At 38.8% G+C, this 20,553-nt stretch overlaps 1 pseudogene; it reads right to left on the minus strand.

Moving 5' to 3' along the window:
* Nucleotides 1-208: 208 nt before the first annotated feature.
* LOC142182314 (phosphatidylinositol/phosphatidylcholine transfer protein SFH2-like) lies at nt 209-3,708 on the minus strand (annotated as a pseudogene).
* Nucleotides 3,709-20,553: the final 16,845 nt, after the last annotated feature.

Here is a 20,553-nt window from a genome sequence, read left to right on the forward strand (position 1 = left end):
TGTATAACCTCAGCACTACATACATCAGAACTCAAAAAAAGGAGAGAATAATTCAATTCTCTTTTATTTAAAAGCTAAATGTTTATGAATGCATAATGTATACAAATGTTTAATCGCAGTTACAAACTTTGTCTTATTTTTTATTAGAGTATTATCATCTCGATTAGGTTGAAACTCCACGTAAGGAGCTCTAAATAATTACTCTTGCTTAGGCTTCATGGATAGGAACTAAAGGCATTTTTCCTCCATAAATCTCTGGTATCTGACTTTCATCAATGTCTTGAAGTAGAGTTGTCATTAGACGTTTGTTTTCCACAAATATGATCTGATGAGAGGAAGGGATTAAAAATTAAATTGGTAAAGGTAATTAATCTAACACAAGATTTAACCATTAACTTAAGCTTGAGCTTGACTAAACTCTAGCATTGTTTCATCAAACCATAGTAGAGTCTCACCTTCTTTTTGGTCTTGTTATCAATAAAAGGAGAAATAATTTTCCACAATGTCCAGAATAGGTAAGGAATATGAACACCAAATATTTTTTCAAGTCTTTCAGGGTAGCAGTCCTGCAATTAATAGTATAGTTAGCTTCATGATTATGGACTAGAATATGGTGAGCCGTTTTCCCATGACAATTACAGGGAAAAAAATAATAAGGATTTCACACACACACACAATGCTAATTTGTTATGAAAATGTCTGGCACCTAAAATGACAGCAATAGGGCGTCCTTGTTTGTCCCTTCCTTGCATGAACATTTTGTTGTGTGCTATCTCATTTGGAGCCTCACTCGCTGATATAGACCCATTTGGTGCAATGTTTTTCTTCCATTTAAGGCATTTCAACAACATTGCCGAAGCTTTATCCACGTCCAAATCCCTAGCTCGAAGAAACCTTCTTATCTCAAAATCATCTACTTCCTGCAAACAATTGACACAAAAAAAAGGGGATAAAAAATTAATTCAGTCAATTCCTTAATTAATGAGGGATGCCTAATACCTCCCGCGCGGACAGAACAAGATACCTGGTGCATGAACAATATAACATAGGGGCTCAACATTAAAAAAACCAAGAACGTAGATGGGTCTAACTCTAACTAGAAGGGGGATGTAGAGTGTTGTATCCAGTTAATCTAAAACTCATTACTTTTGACATGAAACATAAATTAATGTATAAAAATTTATTAAAATTAAAAAAATTAGTAGTTATAAACTCATAATTGTAAACATACAACCGATTTAATGCTAAGAAACTTACGTATTTAACTCATAGAATTTGAAGCCTAAATTTGCCTCTAACTCTAACATCACAATTTAGAAAAATGAAGATTAGGCCAAATACATCCGCAAACGCTTGCTCCTAAGGTGAGCATTTTCCAAGACATACCAGGGCCGGCTTTTGGGTAAAGCCACTAAAGCCCAAGCCTTAGGCCCCAACTTTAGGAGGACCCACTTTTACCCTATAACTTTTTTAACTAAATATTTTTACTCATATATCTTGGTAAAAACTAAAAAGGAAAGATAATTTTGTTACTTAAAATGGGCCTCTAACGTGTAAATGCAAAATTTATGGAAGGAATCAAGTGATTATTTCTTTTCTTTTTTCTGTTTTTTCCTTATTAAAGACTATGTAAATCTTTTCACTTCTTTTCTTGGTTTTTATAATATTCAATTTCATTTTTAAAGTTTCTCAGTTCTCACCAAACGTTACTATTATTATTATTTTTCTTTGTGCTCCAAGAGATTCTACTGTTCTGTACTGTTTTGTCTATCAAGCTAAAGCCTACAAGAAATATATTGAAAGCAGGAAATATTTATTTTCACATCAAGTAATGAATCAGGTTCTTATATTCTAATTTTTTAATATTAATTTTCATCTATTCGTTTGTTTTTCTTGATATTTTAATACATATGCATATATTACTCTTTAAATATTTATTAAAATTTAAATATGTCAAATAGAAAGTATGAATTCAGTTATTCCAAACTTAAAGAAAAAAAATGTTGAATCTTTGATACAATCCCAAAAGGCAGAGATGATAATACTCTAATAGATAAATCCAATCAGATAAAAAGACTTGATTCTTTTCCAAATGCTTGTATTGTTTATAAAATAATGGTAACAGTTCATGGAACAGTTACATTCGGCCACCCTCTATCACAAACTAAAAATTTGAAATAAGTTTTTTATAATTAAAATTGATAAAATATTACTAAAGATCATCATGGCGCAAGAGAGATTGAATGGATTAGTTATATTATCAATTGAAAAGGATTTATTAAAATAAATTGATTTTAAAATAATTATTCATAATTTTGAATCTCAAAAATCTAGAAAATTAGATTTCAAATAAATAATATATATGAAAGTTTTTATTTAAGGAAAAAAGCTAAAGGCCTCTTATGGAAGTTTGATTTTAGGCCCCCGATAATATTGAGCCGTCCCGAGACCTACAACATCTCATTCCTTTAACCAAAAGCTGTAATACGTAAAAACCTCTTGCACTTGATCATTTTAAATAGAAAAATCTTTGATGTTTTACTTGTAAACGTAAGGAAGTAAACTAATAAAGAGTTCCTCCTCGCGTTTCACTTTGCTTAATAGTACTATTATCTTATTAATTTATTTTAAAAAATATATTTTTATATTTTCTTAATTAAAAAAAATCTTTACAAATGCTAATGACATGTTTGACCATAAATTTTAAAGTCTTTTTTTTTTTTTGTCAAGTCAAACAAATTGAATGGAGGGAGTATTTATACCTTGGAATAGGGGTGGCAATTTTTACCCAAAAAGTTGTAACCCGCCCAAGGTTGTATGGGTTGGGTCAGTAATTAAAAAGCCAATGGGTCAAAATGGGTTGGACCCATACTGACCCGTCGGAATATTGGGCCCAAACGTGTAAAAATATTGTAACCCAACGGGTTAATACATAGATCAGCCCAACAGGTCAAAATAAATGAAACCTACGTGTGTTCCTCTTTAATTTCTCAGAAGACGCAAGTTAGACAGACTACTCCGAGCTTTTTCCTCCTTGATTGTTAGACTAATGTTTTTGGCTCTTCAACTCTATTCTCTTCCTCTTTTAATCTTTTTCGTTGATTCTTTTTCTTTCAAAGTGTTGAATTTCATTTTTTTTGTGGATTTTGTATTTTTGTTGAATGATTCTGTTAAACTATATGTGAGTTGTGGCAAAACAAGTAAACAAAAGGATTTGAAAAAATTTCATGTTACAATATTCTATTGGCAGAGATTTGAATTCAAAGTTCAACAGGAAGAAACTAAGGAGGGAAGTTGGGTCAAGTTGAGCGGGTTAGGTTATGACTCGTTATTTGACCCAACTTGACCCGGCCCACTTTGACCCAAGAAAATTTTGGGTTGGGTTGGGTTTTGACCCTTTTAATGATCTGACCCATTTTGACCCGTCCAAATTTGAGTCAATCTGCCCAATTGCCACCCCTTCCTTGGAAGAAGGATCCTGCTTTTCGACAAGAGCTCTCCTCTCATGAGGCGAATCTTGTTCTTCTCTTCTTCACTGATTTTGTCATCGCATTTTACTTGTGTTACTGATTCTCCTTCTTGCTGCAATTTTGTTTGACAATGAAGTCCATCATAGTTTAACTCCTTTGCTACTGCCTTAACCTTTCCCTCCATCACTTTCTTTCTTGCACCAATTACTAGCTGGAGAAATATACAACGCACATAGGATTTTCAAGATAACATAATGTTCTGCTTCAATACATAGCTAATTTGCAGGAGGATTTTAAAAAGAAGAACATGGGGAGGCTAGAAAATTAAAACTTTGCCGGAATGAGTAATAGCATGTTTGGTTAAACTTCTAATATCAGCTTATTTTGAAAATTTCTTTTCTCAAAAGTACATTTAAAAAATTATTTTTGGTGAGAAAAAATTTGTATTTGACTAATTAATTTGAAAAGTACTTTTTAATATTTAGCTAAGCCTTTTAAATGTATTTCTAAGTATATTTTTCTCAAAAGTACTTTTAAAAAAAAGTATTTAATTTTTGGGAGATATTATTTTTTTCCGCTTCTAAAAACGACTTCTGATTCTACTCAAAATTATTTTTTTCCGGCCAAGCACGTTAACTTTGGAAAAAGTACTATCGACAAAAAAACAATTTTTGGCCAAAAAAAACTTGCCCAAACAAACTATTATCAAATGGGACCGCCGTGAATGTAGTTGAGTGATGAACTTAGAGGGAGCAAATACTATTAAAACCGTAGAAATGAGTATATTAAAATCGTAGATGATGAGTATTTATATACTTGTATTCTAGCCGGTGGTAAATGATAGGATCTCTCTATCATTTCTGATACGATACGGAGTACGAATCCGAATTAATCAGTTCCGGATACCATATATATATATATATATATATATATATATATATATTCTAAAAATTTATTTTTAATTTTTTTTGGGTGTACGTGTTTGTTTTCGTGTTCATCCAACATAACTTGAAATTGAGGGTATTTGATATTTGCTTGGAAGAAAGATGTTGCTTTTCAACACGAGGTCTCATCCACATGTTAAAATGTTAGATCAGATCTGATCCGCCTCTAATATTAATGCAATTAAAAACCATATCATGGAAAGATATATTGTACAAATATAAGGGTTGGCTAGGAAGTGGGAGTGCGCCTACTTGCCTAACTCATTAGTAGTTGTAACTAAAGAGTCTAAAATCATGTTTGGCCAAACTAGAAAAATTAGTTTATTTTAAAAAGTGCTTTTCAAAAAATTATATTTGTTAATCAGTCTGAAAAGTACTTTTGAGCAATAATTTATGCTTGATCTAGCTTTTCAAAACACAATTTTAAGTATCAAATTACGAATAAGGACATGAATAGATTTACATAATATTTAATATTATAACAACAACAACAACAACCCAGTAAAATTCTACTCAGTGGGGTCTAGGGAGGGTAAAGTGTATGCAGACCTTACCCCTACCCGGAGGGGGTAGAGAGGAATAATACTTAATATTATAAATAAATAATTTCAAAAAACTATAATTAAAGATAATAATTAAATCTTTTTATTTTATTTATGTAGAATATGAAAATAAAATTATAAAGTACTTTAGTTCTTTAAATATATTAAAAAATCATTCAACAAATATAAAAGCATTCACCCCGGAAGTCACTATATATTAGAAAGCTATCATTAAAATAAGAAGAAATACATATACATTGATATTCTAAGTATTAGGTTTAAAATAAATAGGGTTATTTTGGTATATGCTAAGGATATTTTTGGTAAGGAGAAAAGTCAAAATTACTTTTGCTTCTAAGAAGAAGTTACTTTTTTTACTTCTCAGCTTATGTTTATTCCCAAAAAGCTTGGCCAAACACCTTAGGTTGGGGGAAAAAGGTAAAAATTGCACGGGACGCCCTATTTGGTCGCTCTCATTTAATCTATACCCATTTTTTAAAAACTTTTAACTTGTACCCACTTTTTAAATAACTTCAGCCCCCTTTCTCCTCCTCCTTCTCCTCCTTCTAGTCCAATCTCTTTCGACATCAAATTATACAATAATTTGAGAATGTAATAAGCAATTCCTTTTAAATCGTTCATCAATGCTCTCTTATTCACAGGGATGAGTGGACATTGAACTATACCAGCAAATAAATAAATAATATACCAATATAAATAGTGCAAATCTAAAATTTGGTTTAGTTGACGTCTTCCCTGATTGAAGTGCATGATTAACATACCATATGTTACGCCCAGTAAGAGAAAAGGGATCACATTTTTTCCCTTTATTATATGCATTACTATAGTCACAAAACTTTTCTCTGCCTCCATTTTATGTTAGTGTTCGATAAATATCTATTGAATTTTCCTTTCTACGTGCAATGAAAACTTCACAATATTTGGAGAATGATATTTTTGTATGACAATGAAATATTCAACGAAAAATATTTTGCTCACACCAAAAAAGATGGTCCAGCCAAAAACTTCCTTCGATAAAAATTTCAGCTCTAGAGCTGAAGTTCGACAGTTCCAAAACAAAAACTTCAGCTCTAGAGCTGAAGTTCGCCAGTTACAAAAACAAAAACTTCAGCTCTATAGCTGAAGTTCGTCAGTTACAAAACAAAAACTTCAGATCTAGAGCTGAACTTCAGGCTCGGCTACTAGAATGCTGAAGTTTTGCGTGATTGTCTTTGCTACTTCAGCCCCGTATGCCGAAATTATGCGAAAAAGCAGGCACGCTTGCAATTTTTTTTACAAAGCGGACACAAATTAAAACGTGACACAAAAAGCGAGTATAGATACAAATGCCCCGAAAAAAAGTATTCTTGACCCAAAAAAAAAAAAAACTTTTGAGCTTTGGAGAAGCTTCGCCCAACAGGCTATAAGACCAATTCGTTGAACCCCTTTTCGCATTCAATGTTCATGTTCTATGGAGTTGTATCTAAGGCCCATGAGTATGGATTTGAATTTGGTTGCATTTGGATGTATAATATTCAAAAGAGTAATCATGATAATTTTGATCTGTTTTCTATAGATCTAACGTAGATCACAACCAAGCCGCATCCTCCCTAAATGGAGGGAAAAAACGACAAAATTTAGGGGGGTTTTGGAAAGCTAATTATTAAAAAAAAAAAAAAAAGCTAATTATTAAAAAGTCTTCGGTAAAAAAGAAGAAGAGAACTTGTGTGTGTAGATTAATTCTGATATTTTGGTTCAAAACCATTGCTTGATTTTGGGTAGAGATCAAATTCGGGAAATCAAATTTTGCTTTTTCCAACTAAACAAAATTGATTTTTAATTTCAAAAAAGTTTTTGAATTTTTTTTCTAAAATAAATAGCTATTAATTCGTATAACTTAGAAGAACAACATCTACCATGCTCCAAGTTAACGAATGTAAAATTTAATTTCCTATATCAAATTATTTTTAGTCTGCCTTTGGTTAACTGGAATTTTATTAAAAATCAAATTGCTGAAACGAAAAGAACTAACATCAAATATAAACAAAACTCAGTTTCCGTTCTCACTCTCGCTACACTCTCTTACAAATGTTAATTTGAACTGCTCATGACTAACTGAAGGCACCCAACTATCTTCTATTCTGCTACTATTTTGACAAGATCACATACATAATCAAATATTCAAAAAAAAATTAAAAAAAAATACATACGTATATAATCGGTACACAACACAAATACATCTTTGTATGTATGTAAAATTATCACGACCCTAAACCCGAACCCGGTCGTGATGGTGCCTCTCGTGAAGACAAGGCTAGCCAATTAAACCCAATTCACTTTTTAAACAGTTAAACAACATAAAAGCAGTCTAAAACATGATATAGCAATACTAAGTAGTGGATAATGTCAATAAAGTGTGGAAGTACAACCCAACACAGCCCTAACCGGGGTGTCACAAGTCATGAGCATCTAACAATACGGAATCCTCAAATGTAACTACAGAGTTATAAATACTGAACTAAGAACATAAAGGAAATAGATAGGGAGGAGCTCCAGGCTGCGAATGCCAACAGCTACCTAAAGACTCCTCGAAGATCCGCCTGAAGCTGGAATGAATCAGCACTCGGGAGCGGGACCAGCTACGCCTGAATCTGCACACGGGATGCAGGGAGTAAAGTGAGTACTCCAACTCAGTGAGTAACAAATGTAAATAACGACTGAAAGTAAGAAAACACGTAGGGCACAAGGCATTCTATAATGAAGCAGTAAAATCATTTAAAAACAGTAGACCAGTGAAAAATCAAGTAAAATCCTCTTTCAACAAGTAAACAAGTAATTGATAGGTAATTAAGATAAAGTAAACAAATAGAAGTTCGCCCCTCAGACACAGTATCAACAAATCCGCCCCTCGGGAAATAACTCAGAACAATACCAGCCCATCGGGCTCAATCTCACATCACAATGGGTACCCGCGCTCACTGGGGGTGTGCAGACTCCTGGAGGGGCCCCTTACGGCTTAAGCGCAATTACAAGCCATCTCGTGGCATCAAAACTAGGCCATCAGCCTCATCAATCAAACCACCTCGTGGCATATATATCTCAGGCCCTTGGCCTCAAATCAGTATCAGTGTTTCCTCACAACATAGACCCTCGGCCTTACTTAGTCAAAAATACTCACAAGCCCCTCGGCCAATAGTAAAATAGTGTTTCTCAGCCCAAACATCATTTAAAATATCATTTAAGTCTTAAAACTGATTAAACATGGCTGAGTATGAAAATAGTGAAAAATAACATGACTGAGTTCAAGTATAAAGTCAAAACAGTGAGGAAATAGAAATGAAAATCCCCGAAGGGTTCAAATAGTTGGCACTAGGCCCAAATATGGCATTCAACCCAAATAATGATGATAGCAAATAGTTTTCAATCAAATACGCGGTAAAATCATCAATCGGGACGGACCAAGTCACAATCCCCAATAGTGCACGACCCCACGCTCGTCATCGAGCGTGTGCCTCACCTCAATATAGCACTACGATGTGCAATCCGGGGTTTTAAACCCTCAGAACATTATTTACAATCATTACTCACCTCGAACTGGCTAAATTTCTAGCTCGCGATGCCTTTGCCCCTCGAATCGGCCTCCACTCGCGTCGAATCTATCCAAAATCAGAACGAGGACGTCAAAATATGCTAAGGGAATGAAGCCCAAGTGAAAACAATCAATAAAGGGCACAAATCCCGAAATTACCAAAACCCGACCCCCGAGCCCACGTCTCGAAATTCGAAATTCAGAAATTTTTACACTAATAGATTCTTATCTTCCCACGAGTTCATACATACCAAGAACATCAAAATCTATCCACAAATGACCCTTCAAATCCCATATGTATGGTCTCCAATTTCATGCCCTAGTTCTTCAATTTTAGGCTTAGATTCCATGATTTTCTAGGTGAAATTCACATAGTATTCGAGTTTTTAGTCCAAGAATCTTACCTCCAAGTGATTCCCCTCGAACCCCTCTTCAATCTCCTTCAACAATCTCCAAAAACGACCAGCTATGGAGGAAATAAGCACCAAAATCTTGGACAAGACGAGTTAAAAATATTCTGCCCATGCCTTAATTTCCTTCTTCGCGAACGCGGTCAAAGCCTCGCGTTCGCGAAGCACAAAAATAACGTTGACCATAATCCTCTTATGCGAACGCGATACAACCCACGCGAATGCGATGCTTTTCCCAGATGAACCTTCGCGAACGTGATGGGTTAATTTCCACTGAAGCTTGACCTTTCAATTCCTTCTATGTGAACGCGGCTACACGCCCGCGAACGCGATTCAAAACCTCGCAGCCCTTCGCGAATGCGTCACCTGACTCACGAATGCGAAGGCTAAACTTCCACCTCCCTCAGCAGACTCTTCGCGAACGCGAAGATCAAAATATCTGCAACTGTTGGAACTCAAAATCTGCAATTTTTCAAACTTCAAAATGATCCGGTTGACCACCCGAAACTCACCCGAGACCTTTGGGACCTTAACCAAAGGCACCAACATATCCTAAAACTTATTCAAACTTGTTCCAATCATCAAAACACCTTAAACAACATCAAATCACCCAAAACACATCGAATTCAAGCCTAAGTTTCTAAAATCTTTCAAAGTACGCTTTTGATAAAAAATCCAACCAAACCACGTCCGAATGACCTGAAATTTGCATACACATCCCAAATAACACAACGAAACTTCTGCAACTCTCGGAATTCCATTCCGACCCCTATATCAAAATCTCACCTATCGACCGAAAATCGCCAAAATATCAACTTCACCACTTCAAGCCTAAATCTACTCCGAACCTCCAAAACTCATTCTGATCACACTCCTAAGTCACAAATAACCTCCCGAAACTAACCGAACCATCGAAATTCACTTCCGAGCCCTCTAACACGTAAGTCAACATCCGGATGACTTTTCCAACTTAAGATCCCTCAAAAGAGACTAACTGTCTCAAACCTTACCAAATTCCTTATGGATTCGATCCAACCAACCCGATATCACATAACACGGATAAACAAAGCATAAAGAAGCAGAAATGGGGAAACGGAGCAGTAACTCATGAGACGACTGGACGGGTCATCACATCCTCCCCAACTTAAACAAACGTTTGTCCGTGAACGAATCAAGAAACATACCTGAAGCCTCAAACATGTGAGGATATCTGCTCCGCATCTCCCGCTCGGTCTCCCAAGTAGCCTCCTCCACGGGCCGACCTCTCCACTGCACTTTCACTGAAGCTATATCCTTTGACCTCAACTTTTGAACCTGACGACCCAAAATGGCTACTGGCTCCACATTATAGGTTAAATCATCATCCAACTGAACCGTGCTGAAATCCAGAACATAAGACGAATACCTAATATACTTTCGGAACATAGAAACATAAAATACCGGATGCATACTCGATAAGCTGGGTGGCAAAGCAAGCTTATAAGCCACCTCCCCAATCCTCTGAAGCACCTCAAAAGGCCCAATGAACCGAGGACTCAATTTCCCTTTCTTCCCAAATCTCATAACACCCTTCATTGGCGAAACCTTCAACAGAACCTTTTCACCAACCATGTAGGACACATCCTGAACCTTCCTATCAGCATAGCTCTTTTACCTTGACTGTGCTGCACGAAATCTCTCCTGAATCACCTTCACCTTTTCTAAAGCATCCTATACCAAGTTTGTCCCCAATAGCCTAGCCTCACTAGGCTCGAACCAACCAACTGGAGATCTACATCGCCTCCCATACAAAGCCTCATATGGAGCCATCTGAATAATCGACTGGTAGCTGTTGTTATAAGCAAACTCTGCAAGTGGTAGAAACTGATCCCATGACCCTCCAAAATCAATTACAAAAGCACGCAACATGTCCTCCAATATCCGGATAGTGCGCTCGGACTGCCCGTCCGTATGAGGGTGAAAAGTTATGCTCAACTCAACCTGAGTACCCACTCATTGCACAGACCTCCACAACTGCGATGTAAACTGAGTGCCCCTATCTGAGATGATGGAAACTGGGACATTATGCAACCGAACAATCTCCCGGATATAGATCCCTGCCAACCGCTCTGAAAAATATGTAGTACACATAGGAATGAAGGGCGCGGACTTGGTCAGCCGATCCACAATCACCCAAATAGCATCGAACTTCCTCAAAGTCCGTGGAAGTCCAACAACAAAGTCCATAGTGATCTTCTCCCACTTCCACTCGGGAATATCCATCTGCTGAAGCAAGCCACCTGGTCTCTAATGCTCATATTTCACCTGCTGACAATTGAGACACCGAGCTACAAATCCCACAATATCTTTCTTCATTCTTCTCCACCAGTAGTGCTGCCTCAAGTCCTTTTACATCTTCGCGGCACCCGGATGAATGGAATACCGCAAGCTATAGGTCTCCTCCAAAATCAACTCCTAAAGCCCATCCACATTGGGCACACAAATCCGGCCCTACATCCTCAACAACCCATCATCTCTAATGGTCACATCTCTAGCATCATCATGCTGAACTATGTCCTTAAGGACAAGCAAATGCGGATCATCATATTGGTGCTCTTTGATGCGATCATATAAGGAAGACCGAGAAACCACACAAGCCAATACCCGAATGGGTTTCGAAATATCTAATCTCACAAACCGATTGGCCAAAGCCTGAACATTAACTGCGAGAGGTCTCTCCCCAATTGGAATATATGCCAAACTCATATTCATCGTCTCTCGGCTCAAGGCATCAGCCATCATATTGGCCTTTCCCGGATGGTACAATATAGTGATATCATAATCCTTAAGCAACTCCAACCATCTTCGCTGCCTCAAATTGAGATCCTTCTGCTTGAACAAATGTTGAAGACTGTGATGATCAGTGAACACCTCACAAGATATGCCATACAAGTAATGCCTCTAAATCTTCAATGCGTGAACTATGGCAGCTAACTCCAAGTCATGAACAGGGTAGTTCTTCTCATGGAGCTTCAACTGACAAGAAGCATAAACAATAACTCTACCATCATGCATCAACACACAACCAATCCCAACTCTCGAAGCATCACAATACACGGTATATGAACCTAAAGCTGATGGCAAAACCAACACTGGAGTTGTGGTCAAAGCTATCTTGAGCTTCTTAAAGCTCTCTTCACACTCGTCCGACCATACAAATGAAACACCTTTCTAGGTCAACTTGGTCAAGGGCGATGCGATAGATGAGAATCCCTGAACAAACCGGCGATAATAGCTTGCCAAACCAAGAAAGCTGCGAATCTCTGTGGCTAAGAACGGTCTGGGCCAACTCTGAACCGCCTCTATCTTCTTCAGATCAACCTGAATACCCTCATGGGACACCACGTGCCCCAAGAAAGCCACTGAACTGAGCCAAAACTCACACTTAGAGAACTTTGCATAAAACTTCTCCTCCCTCAATATTTGCAACACAACCCTCAAATGCTCCGCGTGCTCCTCCTGACTATGCGAATACACCAGAATATCATCAATGAAGACTATGACAAACAAATCGAGATAAGGCCGAAACAAGCTGTTCATCAAATGCATGAACGTTGTTGGGGAATTGGTCAGCCCAAAAGACATCACCAAGAACTCAAAAGAGATCAATCTTGGAGAACACTCTCGCTCCCTGAAGCTAGTCGAATAAATCATCAATGTGAGGTAAACGATACTTGTTCTTAATTTTTACTTTGTTCAATTACCTATAATCAATGCATATTCTCATAGTGCCATCCTTCTTCTTCACAAATAGAACCGGTGCACCCCAAGGTGACACACTAGCCCGAATAAAACCTTTATTAAGGAGTTCTTGAAGCTGTTCTTTTAATTCCTTCAACCCCGCTGGTGCCATACGATACGGCGGAATAGAAATGGGCTGAGTGCCCGACACTAGGTCAATACCAAAATCAATATCCATATCCGGTGGCATGTCCGACAGGTCTGCAGAAAACACATCGGGAAAATCCCTCACAACTGGGACAGAATCAATACTGGGAGTCTGAGCTCCAACATCCCTCACAAAGGATATGTACGAAAGGCAACCCTTCCCAACCATATGCTGGGCTTTCAAGAATGAGATCACTCTACTGGGAACATAATCAGTCACACCTTGCCACTCGATCCGTGGCACACTCGGTAAAGCCAATATGACTGTCTTAGCATGACAATCCAAAATAGCACAACACGGAGATAGCCAATTATGCCCAAAATGACATCAAAATCCACCATACATAATAATAAAATATCCACATAGGTCTCTAGACCCCTAATAGTCACCACACACGACCGATACACACAGTCTACAATAATGGTATCGTCCACCAGGGTAGATACATGAACAGGTGAAGTAAGGGCGTACCCAAATAACGAGCAAAGTATGATGACACATAAGAAAAGGTGGAATTGGGATCACATAATACAGAGGCATCTCTGTGGTAGACTGAAACAATACCTATAATGACAGCATCTGATACAATAACATCGGGTCTGCCTGGGAGTGCATAGAAACGGGCCTGACCGCCTCCTGATCGACCTCCCCCTCTGGGGAGACCCCTGGCTGACTGACCTCCACCCCTAGCTGGCTGAGCGGGTGGTGGTGAAGAAACTGGCGCTGAAGTCGATGACTGACCCCTCTACTAGGACGAACTAGCAACACAACAAGGACACTGCCTCCACATGTGCCCTATCTCGCTACACTCATAACAACTCCCAGGTGCTGGAGAAGGGGACTGAAGGGAACCCCTCGCACCGGAGTGACTAACAGATGCACTCGACATAAAAGAGCTCTGAGCTGATGGAGTACGGGATGAACTCTGAGCTGGAAGGGCACTAAGTGATGACTGGCCCTGCTGAGATCCGTGATAACCATGACCCAAAAATGCCCCACGATAACCTGGGCGAGATGGCTGAGCAGACCTGAATGAACGGCCTCTGCCATACTGAAACTGACCCCTCAAAGGAGTACTACTATAGCTGCTAGATCCTCAAGGCCTTTTGGCCTCCCTCTCCTCTCGCTCCTGACGGCGAACAGACTCAATCTCTCGGGAGATATCAACAACCTCCTCAAACGTAGCACCAGTCACCCTCTCTCTGGTCATCAGAATATGGAGCTGATAAGTAAGACCATCAACAAACCTCCTAATCATCTCTCTATCCGTCGGGACCAACCAGATGGCATGACGAGCCAACTCAGAGAACTTCAACTCATACTGAGACACGGTCATCTCCTCCTGACACAACCACTCAAACTGCCTACGCAGCTCCTCTCTGCGAGACTGTAGTATATACTTCTCCAAAAAGAGAATGGAGAATTGTTGCCAGGAAAGGGGTGTTGCACCAATAGGCCTACGCCTCTCAAAATCCTCCCACCAAGTGAAAGCAACTCCAGAAAACTGATAGGTGGTAAAAGCGACCCCGCTGGTCTCCAGAATACCCGTTGTATGAAGCATCCTCTGACACTTGTCCAAAAAGCCCTAGGCATCCTCGCCCTCTGCGCCACTGAAGGTCGGAGGCTGCAATCTACCAAACCTTTCCAACCTACGCAGCTCATCCTCCGGCATGACAGGACCCACATAGTCCTTAGCAGCTCCAACCGGCGTCTGAAGTCCCTGCATGACCTGCTCAGGTATGCGAGCGGCGGGAGTCTGATTGCCTCCCCCGTCCTGTGAAATAGCTACGGCTGTAGTGGCTGAAACTGCCTAAGCCAGGCTAGTACAAACTGATAAGATCTATGCCAAGGCCTTCTGAAGACCCGGAATCACGATGGGCACAGCTGGTTCCTGAACTGGTGCTGCTAGAGCATCTATAGCTGGAGCGTGATCCTGAGCTAGGGCAGCTGGTGGATCCACAGGTGCTGCCCTCGTTGCTCTACCTCTACCATGGCCACGACTGCGTCCACGACCTATGGTGGCCACAACAAGTGACACTGGTGGTCGTCCACCCTGTCCGGTAGCGCATGTCCTCACCATCTGTGAGAGAATAGAATAACAGAAGTTTAATACTCGGATCAACAAGTTCGCACGACAAGAATTTCAAGAATATGAAGTTTTCCTAAGGGTTCTGCAGCCTCTCGAGGATAAATATAGACGTCTCCGTACCGATCCGCGAGACTCTACTAAACCTGCTCATGACTCGTGAGACCTATGTAACCTAGGCTCTGATACTAACTTGTCACGACCCTAAACCCAAACCCGGTCGTGATGGCGACTCTCGTGAAGACAAGGCCAATCAATTAAACCCAATTCACTTTTTAAATAGTTAAGCAACATAAAAGCAGTCTAAAACATGATATAGCAATACTAAGTAGCGGATAATGTCAATAAAGTACGGAAGTACAACCCAACACAACCCTAACCGGGGTGTCACAAGTCACGAGCATCTAACAATACAGAATCCTCAAATGTAACTACAAAGTTTTAAATACTGAACTAAGAACATAAAGGAAATAGATAGGGAGGAGCTCCAGGCTGCGAATGCCAACATCTACCTAAAGACTCCTCGAAGATCCGCCTAAAGCTGGATGAATCAGCATTCGGGAGCGGGACCAACTACGCCTGAATCTGCACACGAGGTGTAGGGAGTAAAGTGAGTACTCCAACTCAGTGAGTAACAAATGTAAATAACGATTGAAAGTAAGAAACTTGTAGGGCACAAGGCATTCTATAATGAAGCAGTAAAATCATATAAAAGCAGTAAACCAGTGAAAAATCAAGTAAAATCCTCTTTCAACAAGTAAACAAGCAATTGACAGGTAATTAATGTAAAGTAAACAAATAGAAGTTCGCCCCTCGGGCACAGTATCAACAAATCCTCCCCTCGGGCAACAACTCAGAATAATACCAGTCCCTCGGGCTCAATCTCACATCACAATGGGTACCCTCACTCACTAGGGGTGTGCAGACTCCTGGAGGGGCCCTTACGGCCCAAGCGCAATAACAAGCCATCTTGTGGCATCAAAACAAGGCCATCAACCTCATATCAATCAAACCACCTCGTGGCATATATATATCTCAGGCCCTCGGCCTCAAATCAGTATCAGTGTTTCCTCACAACATAGGCCCTCGGCCTTACTCGGTCAAACTCACAAGCCCCTCGGGCAATAGTAAAACAGTGTTTCTCATCCCAAACATCATTTAAAATATCATTTAAGTCTTAAAACTGAGTAAACATTGTTGAGTATGAAAACAGTGGAAAATAACATGACTGAGTTAAAGTATAAAGTCAAAACAGTGAGAAAATAACAATGAAAATTCCCGAAGGGTTCAAATAGTTGGCACTAGGCCCAAATATGCATTCAGCCCAAATAATGATGATAGCAAATAATTTTCAATCAAATACGCAGTAAAATTATCAATCGGGACAGACCAAGTCACAATCCCCAATAGTGCACGACCTCACGCTCGTCATCAAGCTTGTGCCTCACCTCAATATAGCACTACGATATGCAATCCGGGATTTTAAACCCTCAGAACATCATTTACAATCATTACTCACCTCGAACCGGCTAAATCTCTAGCTCGCGACGTCTTTGCCCCTCGAATCGGCCTCCACGCGTGTTGAATCTATCCAAAATCATAACGAGGACGTCAAAATATGCTAAGGGAATGAAGCTCAAGCGAAAACAATCAATAAAAGGCACAAATCCCGAAATTATCAAAACCCGACCCTCGGGCCCACGTCTCAAAATTCAAAAATTTTTATACCAATAGATTTCTTATCTTCCCACGAGTTCATAAATACCAAGAACATCAAAATCCATCCACAAATGACCCTTCAAATCCCAAATGTTTGGTCTCCAATTTCAAGCCCTAGTTCTTCAATTTTAGGCTTAGATTCCATGATTTTCTAGGTTGAATTCACATAATAATCGAGTTTTTAGTCCAAGAATCTTACCTCCAAGTGATTCTCCTTAATCCCTTCTTCATTCTCCTTTAAAAATCTCCAAAAACGACCAGCTATGGAGGAAATTAGCCCCAAAATCGCGGACAAGACGAGTTAAAAACATTTTGCCAAGGCCTTAATTTCCTTCTTCGCGAACGTGGTCAAAGCCTCGTGTTCGCGAAGCACAAAAATAATGTTGACCATAATCCTCTTCCGCAAACGCTATACAACCCACGCGAACGCGATGCTTTTCCCAAATGAACCGTCGCGAACGCGATCCTTCCATCGCAAACGCGATGAGTTAATTTCCACTAAAGCTTGACCTTTCAATTCCTTCTATGCGAACGAGGCTACACGCCCGCGAACGCGATGCACAACCTCGCAGCCCTTCGCGAACATGTCACATGCCTCGCAAATGTGAAGGCTAAACTTCCACCTCCCTCAGCATACTCTTCGCGAACGTGAGGGTCCTCTCGCGAACGTGAAGACCAAAATGTCTGCAACCGCTGGAACTCAAAATCTGCAATTTTTCAAACTTCAAAATGATCCGGTTGACCACCCGAAACTCACCCGAGGCTCCCCGGACCTCAACCAAAGGCACCAACATATCATAAAACCTTATTCAAACTTGTTCCAAACATCAAAACACCTCGAACAACATCAAATCACCCAAAATATATCGGATTCAAGCCTAAGTTTCTAAAATCTTCCAAATTACGCTTTTGATCAAAACCCAACCAACCCACGTCCGAATGACGTGAAATTTTGCACACACATCCCAAATGACACAAAAGAACTACTGCAACTCTCGGAATTCCATTCTGACTCCTATATCAAAATCTCGCCTATCGACCGAAAATCGTCAAAATATCAACTTCACCAATTCAAGCTTAAATCTACTCCGAACCTCCAAAACTCATTCCGATCACACTCCTAAGTCACAAATCACCTCCCGAAACTAACCGAACCATTGGAATTCACTTCCGAGCCCTCTAACTCATAAGTCAACATCCGGTTGACTTTTCCAACTTAAGATCTCTCAAAAGAGACTAAGTGTCTCAAACCTTACCAAATTCCTTCTGAATTCGATCCGACCAACCCGATATCACATAACACAGATAAACAAAGCATAAAGAAGCAGAAATGGGAAAAACGGAGCGGTAACTCATGAGACGACTGACTGGGTCGTCACAAAAATAGATAGAAAAAACTATAGAGAGGTCTAGTTCTAGAGTCAAATATGAACTAGCGGCTTTTGTATATTCATACACATGACCTGCGATCGATCCCCCCTTAATGCCTTCTGGGTTGAGCCTGTCGCACAGGGCTTGCCTAGTGCGTTTTATATCCCCTGTGTGGTTTGCGGGCTATTACACAATGGGGAGTTTACCCAGTGCGCACAGAGTGCTCACCATAGAGTGCTCAGTCGAACGGCAGAGGCTGTAGCGGCTGCGAGTTTCCTGGGTTCCAAAAAAAAAAGGTAACTTCTGCTCTCGTCTTATGCCTGGGTCTTGCCAATTTTATTATATTCTTCTAGATTAATTTTACAGTGTCTTCATTTTTCCACTAATAAACTGATTAAATTAGAGTATTCTTAAAGAAAAGTATATTATTCTTTTATTTGACAAAAACTCACACAATCGTTAATTAATGTACTTTATTTTCTTGTTCGTCGACCATCACGCCAACACAAGAGAAACAGTAGAAAGAAATTGAAGAAAGAAAAGTTGTAAAAACCTGAAATTCGTTTCAAAGTGTTAAATGATAGCATGTCCTAATCTTGACTTAATAGCAAATGTCACAACTCACATGTATCGATTAACTAAACTGAATGTCGTTTAATCATTTGTCTAAATTAAGCATAACTAATAAGCCATCGGTGTTTACTGTTTGTTGATCATGAATTCTTGCCAAATATTTATTTATCTTTTATTGATTAAATCAGAAAGTTATTTTTTTGAAATGATTTAATTTTGACTCATAGAGGCTAATTTGAGCTACATAGTGGATGGATATTTGCTGCAACTCTATCTGATTTTCAACAGAAGGAAAACAAAACTGTGCGGCCAGGGGCGCCCACGTATTTTCTCCTAGAATGGAAGGTGATAGAAGAAGATTTTATGTGAAGCTGTTTGGCTATTGGACGAAATTGCTTCTTCTTTTTTCAGAGTTAAGATGTTTGACTAAATTTTTATAAAAAATAATGATTTTTAAATAGAATCAGAAGGAATTTTTCATTAAAAAAAAATAGTTTCTTCCAAAAGAACTATTTTGAAAAGCACAGAAAAATACACTTAGACATTTTTTAAAAGCTTAGTCAAATACTAATTACTGATCAAAAGTATTTTTTAAATTAATTAGCCAAACGCAAACTACTTCTCTCCAAAAATACTTTTTGAAATACTTTTCAAAATAAGCCGATTGGCCAAATAGGCTATATATGTCATATTAGTCATGGAGACAAAATCAAGGTGAAACAACAAAATGATATTGCAATTTGAAAAAGATGGACAAAAAGAAAGGGATGGGGAAACTTATGTTGTATTTGTTAAGATAACTTTTCTTATGTTGATCATACAGTTGTTGTTATTTCAAAAAAAATCGTGTTACAAGTTGCCAGATGAGTTTATTTTCTCCTGTAACATTTAACTAGTGAGGCCAGGACACCCTTGTTCTGTGACGATTTTCACATACTTGGTTCCAATGTCCAGGCTTCATATTAAGCCGGAGCAGTATTGTCTGACTCAAAATTTGAATCTAGGTTTAAACAATCAATTTTTTTAATAAAATAGAGTTAATCTTAGCCAATATTAATATCCAAAAGACTGGTTAACCGATTTCGTAGTAAGATGGCACGGATACTATTTGAGTAGCAATCAATAACAACAATAATGCAATATTCAATGACCCAAGAACAAAGAGTGTAGCATTAAATGGCAGTCAATAATGATGAATAGCGTTTTGGTAAATAAATGCATGTGAGTCACCCGAAAAGGATAAGATTCTTTGATATTCCTTCTGACAAAGATAGATGGTGATAACCCTTTGAATATTCGGATCATCCTCGCATCGTGGAAGAAAAGATAGATAAAGATCGGAAGAAAATGTATATTTTGTATGTCAATGATAAAGTAAGAATCTTCAAAAAATGTCCATATATTATTTTTTTACAATGAGTGTTCAATCCCCTCTATAACTACATTTATAGGGGCACATGGGCAATAAAAACACTAATAGTACAGATGGCAGGAATATTCATCTGTAAGGTCTTGTTTCTAAACTATGTAAGGTTTTGTTTCTAAACTAGGTGTAACTGCTCCTGTTAAAGGGAGTACTTGTCCTCGTCTTCGTCCTCCGCCGGGTACTCGACCTCACCTTCATCTTCTGTTGAAACCAGTTTGATGACAAGTGGCAGCCTTCGAAAGCTTCCTTAATGCCGATTAGGGTCACATATAATTATGATAATTTTTAGCCCATACAAGTATAACATGTGTACTTGATGTATAACTTCAGCAGTATATTGCATGAGAACTCAAATATATCGGCTACAATTCGTTAGAAATGGCAGCCTAACACTAAAATAATTGGTAGAAAACCAGCTTAATGGCGGTTAGTCTTGCTTTTCTAATACACACAGAGGACCTACAAAGGCAAATAACGCTTTCAGGACTACAAAGA

The sequence above is a fragment of the Nicotiana tabacum genome, chromosome 6 (assembly GCF_000715075.1).
Source record: "Nicotiana tabacum cultivar K326 chromosome 6, ASM71507v2, whole genome shotgun sequence".
NCBI lineage: Eukaryota > Viridiplantae > Streptophyta > Magnoliopsida > Solanales > Solanaceae > Nicotiana > Nicotiana tabacum.